Consider the following 4,896-nt stretch of genomic DNA (forward strand, 5'->3'; position numbering starts at 1 on the left):
GAGGGAGAGGGAGAGGGAGAGAGAGAGAGAGAGAGAGAGAGAGAGAGAGAGAGAGAGAGAGGATTGTCACAAGCAGCATGTAACTGGTAAGATGCTACTATCATGGATGGAGAGGTGGTTCCACAATTAAAAATACTAGCTGACTGACTTTGCCTCTGCTAGTTGGAGCTTGTATCTAGGTCTTTTCAAAGACCAAGCAATTTTTTGGGACTAGTTTTTGAGGCTTCTGCCCAACACCATGGAGGAGCCATCAGAGAAAGTAGAACCAGTTGAGGACCCAGAAACTCCTCAGACAAAAGATGAAGAGGACTCATTCTATGATTCAGAAGTCCTAGAACCAGAAACACTAGTAAAGGTCATGAAAAAGCTAACCCTGAATCCCAGTGCCAAGCGGCCAGCACATCATCACAGGCTCCTTCACCTGATTGAGAGCAAACCTGTGGAGAAAAAAATGTGAAAGAATCTTGAGGAAAGTTCAAAGCGCCTTTACCAAGAGAAGGGTCTGAACATTGTTGTCAGTGCTGCAGGATCCTATAGCAAGGATGAAGAGATCTTCTCAGATTGAGCAGAGACAAAAATGCTTGAAGGCAATGAGTACAAAGGGAAGAGCGAGCCATTCAGATGTCTCTGCACTTTCTGCCACTATCAAGGATGGGATCCTAATGAGAATGCTAAAATCGGGAAGAACTAGGACAGTTTAAATTGTACACTGTCCTTCCTGTTAATGATGCCACACAGCAGATGCGAAAGCTGTTTCTTGTTTGCTTTTTAAGATTAAACATTTCCTGGTGCTGGAGAAAAAGAAGAGTGCTAGCTGCTCATCCAGAGGATCTAAGTTTGATTCACAGCACTATAACACAAAGCTGCCTATAACTCCAGTTCCAGGGAATCCAATGCTTTCTTCTGACTTTCATGGGCACCGGGCACACCTATGGCATATCAATACACATGCAAGCAAGTACCCATACACATAAAATAAAAGTTAGAGAGAGAGAGAGAGAGAGAGAGAGAGAGAGAGAGAGAGAGAGAGAATATGTCATAATCCATAAAGCATAAAGAACACTGAGGGTGGATTGTTGGCACAGTGATGGAGAGCAATTGCTGTTCTTCCAGAGGACCCAGGTCTGTTTCCAACACTCATTAGATGGCTCACAGCCACCAGTAACTTCAGTTTTGGGAATTCTGGTGCTCTACTCTGGCCCCTTTAGGTACCAGATATATGCATAGTACACATACATGCAAGCAAAAAACACTTATACATGTAAAAAAATAAATGATACTTTAAAAAGAAAAATATCTACAATTCAACAACAACAACAAATGAACTGACTGATGAGCGGAAGGCTGGTGTCTTGGTCAATGTTCTATTGCTAGGAAGAGACACCATGACTACTGCAACTCTTATAAAGGAAAGCATTTGATTAGTGCTGGCTTACAGTTTCAGAGGTTTTGTCTGTTGTCACTATGCTGAGAAGCATGGTGGTATGCAGGCAGACATGGTGCTGAAGAAGGAGCTGAGGGTTCTACATCCAGAACCACAGGCAGTTGGAGGAAAGAGAGCCACTGGGCCTGGCTTATGCTTCTGAAACCTCAAAGCCTACCCCAGTGGTATACTTCTCCAACAAGGCCACTCTTACTCCAACAAGGGTACATTTTCTAATATTTCTAAGTAATGTCACCCCCTGCTGACTACACATTCAAATGCATGAGCATGGAGGCTTTTCTTATTCAAGCCACCACAGTTGGGTAGACATTTCTCAAAAGTAAATGTACAGATGACAACCAGGTTTGCAATCTGATATCACTGTATATCAATTCACATGGACACTATGAAGAAAAAGGAAATAACACATGCTGACAAGGACATGAAGGATCTGGGATTCTTATGGGGTACTGATGGAAATTTAATCACATATGTTAATTCTTTTAAATATTAAGCATAGACCTTCTATATGATGTACCAATGCCATTTTTTGTTATATATCTTCAAAGCTTAAAAGCATGGACATAGATAGATACCTGTAGATTTGTGTGGATGACAGCATTCATTCACAGGAATCAAAGGGCAGACAAATCAGCTGTCCATGGACAGATGTGTGGGTGACCAAAATACTGCATACATATACATACGTATATACATATGAATAATACATATCCAGTGGGATATTATTCAGAGTTGAGGAAAGAGGAAAAACTTCTGGCAGATACTATAGCATATTTCAGCTGGTCAGACTAAGTGAATAAATTAGTCCCAGAAATTCAAATTCTGCATGAAGTGTTAAGAGTAGACAAGTCTGTAAGAGCAAGGATAAGAGGATAGTGGAAGCAGGTATGGGGTGAAGGGGGACAAACGGAGTCAATCTTTACAGGTGCAGATTTCCAGTTAAGGAAGATGAAAAACATCTCAAAGGTGGGTAATGGTGATTGCACTTTTGTAAGGTTAAAATGATAGATTAGTGGTGTGTGTATTATATTACAATTTTATTTTATTTATTCATTTATTTATTGTTAGTTAGTTTGTTTGTTTATTATTGCAGTTCCGGAGATGCTCTACCACTGGGCTGCAGCTTCAACCCCACAATTCTTTTTAAATTACAGACTTTTCAATTTACTCCCTCAATGATGCCTTCTGAACAAACTTCCACACTCAAACATTTCCATGAATATGATACCCATGGTTCAGTAAAAAAAATAAAAATGGGTTCCTGGTGTAACATTGACTTAAATTCCAGCTCTGCAAGGAAATGTTTTAAATTTATATTCATAGGAAAGACAGTCAAAGCCTCGGTATGTAACACAGGAAATAATTTATCTCATCAAATCATGAGAATTAAGATACTGTTAAAAAAAAAAGAAAGAGAAAGAGAGAGAGAGAGAGAGAGAGAGAGAGAGAGAGAGAAGGAAAGAAAGAAAGGAAGAAAGGGAGAAAGAGAGAAAGAAAGAGAGAGAGAAAGAAAGAAAGAAAGAGATAGATAGAAATGGTAGTCACATAAACTAACAACAGCTATCATCACATTGATACCCACCATGTTCCCATCCAAAAGTCATCTTAAAATGGTGAAGGAATCCCCAGCCTCCTTTACAGCTAACTACAGTGTTTATTTCTCAAATTGTTTCATGATCTTTCATACCCAACCTCAAGGCTAGTGACCCAGGTAAGGCTCTCATTACCCAACCTGGGTTGGTGTTAGTTGAGTCTGATAGCTGCATGGTTTTACTTTCCTGCAGAGGATTAGACTGAGCTAGCCCTGTATCTCTCCTCTTTTACTTAACAGTTGTGGAGCTCATGCTGGGGCCAATGTAATCACAGTGCTCTAAGAGTGTGACTTTGTGTGTTTGTGTTCTTTTAATTTACAGCTGCATTTGCTGAAATGACAGTTCTAAGAAAGGTATAAGAGAAAAGCCTTGAGGAAATAGTTTAAAGTAACAGTGGTGTTGCTGGAATGCAGTGCAGCCATGTGGTGTGTGTGTGTGTGTGTGTGTGTGTGTGTGTGTGTGTGTGTGTGTGTAGGAGGATGCCTGGTGTGTTGCTCTGTCACTCCCCCCCCCTTCCTTGAGACCGGGTCTTTCTTTGAACTTGGAGCTTATGCTTCTTTTCAGCTAGGCCGGCTGGTTAGCTAGCCCATTGATTTCCCTGTCTCTGTCTCCCCGACCCCCCAGTGCTGAGGTTAGAGGCATCCTGAGCCATGCACAGATTTTTACACAGGTGTTGGGGATCTGAACTCACATCCTCATGCTGACACAACAAGTTTTCTTAGCTACCGAGCTGTCTTCTTAGCCTTGAAAGTTTTATTTTCTCTACCTTTGGCAGAGATAGGAGTTATAACATGCAAAAACTGGCTGAAATGTTTAAAGAGCATATCTTCTAGTCCCTCAGTGAACCCTTGTCCCTCATCTCTAGCAAAGGATCCATTAACTGAGGCAAACCTTCAGGGAATCCCTATGCTAAATGGTACAAATCTCTTCATAAAGTCCCCCTCACCATTACCATCAGTAGGACATTTTCCCTGAAGAGCATCACTATTCGTCTACACAGGTCAGGACGCTGGTCAGTGAGGTTGGGTACGTCTGCTGTTCTGGCTTGCTCTTTTCATCCTCCAACTGAGAACGGCACCCAGCTAAGCAGTTGACATCCTCCAAACAAATAAAAACAAACAAACGAGCAAACAAACAAACAAACAAACAAACAAAAAACTACTGCTGCCCAAATCTAAGCATGAGCCTAGCATGCCAATGCAGTGGATCTGGCTTTCCACTGTCCTACTGTGGTTTCCAACAGACAGTGAATGATGGAAACCTAGAGCATTAGGTCAAAATTCACAAAAAGAAAACTGTCATTTTTTTCCCCTTACTAGGACACTAAGCAGTTGACACCCTGTTGGAATTGTCTTCATAGACACAGTCGTTTTGGCATCTCCTTAAGAGTAAACAGAGACAAAGAAAAGAAAAAGCAAGCCGAGGACCCGCACAATGCTTGAAGGACCCATTCCTCTGGCCACACCGCGCCTGTTTCCTAGTCCTGAACATTTTAGACAGTCTCACCCATAGGCACACTTCATATATGCCTCCTTCCCCTTTTTTTCTGAATTACCAGTTTAGCAGCCTGGTGCCCTTAAAGGCTGACACCCATTGCTAGACAGATGGAGGAGAGAGGGCCAAGGCCAAGGCCAGGCTTATGCTGCCAACTCATTTGGCCAAAGGCCCAGCCTCACTACACAACCACCAATGCTGTCCTTACCCAGCAAAGGCTGATCGCAGTGCTCTTTGCTGTCAGCTTCTCTAGGCTCCTGGAGGTGACAGTAGTCTAGGAACTCCTTGCTCCTTCCTGGCATTCATACATCTGCCAATCACAGCTTTATGTTGATAAGGTGTCCCTTGGCAAGAGGCAGCCAGAAG

At 42.2% G+C, this 4,896-nt stretch overlaps 1 pseudogene; it reads left to right on the top strand.

Moving 5' to 3' along the window:
- Positions 1–238: 238 nt before the first annotated feature.
- On the top strand, positions 239–691 carry LOC114623549 (annotated as a pseudogene).
- The last annotated feature ends 4,205 nt before the right edge of the window (positions 692–4,896 follow it).

This window comes from Grammomys surdaster, unplaced genomic scaffold (genome assembly GCF_004785775.1).
Source record: "Grammomys surdaster isolate TR1022 unplaced genomic scaffold, NIH_TR_1.0 199, whole genome shotgun sequence".
NCBI classification, from domain to species: Eukaryota; Metazoa; Chordata; class Mammalia; order Rodentia; family Muridae; genus Grammomys; species Grammomys surdaster.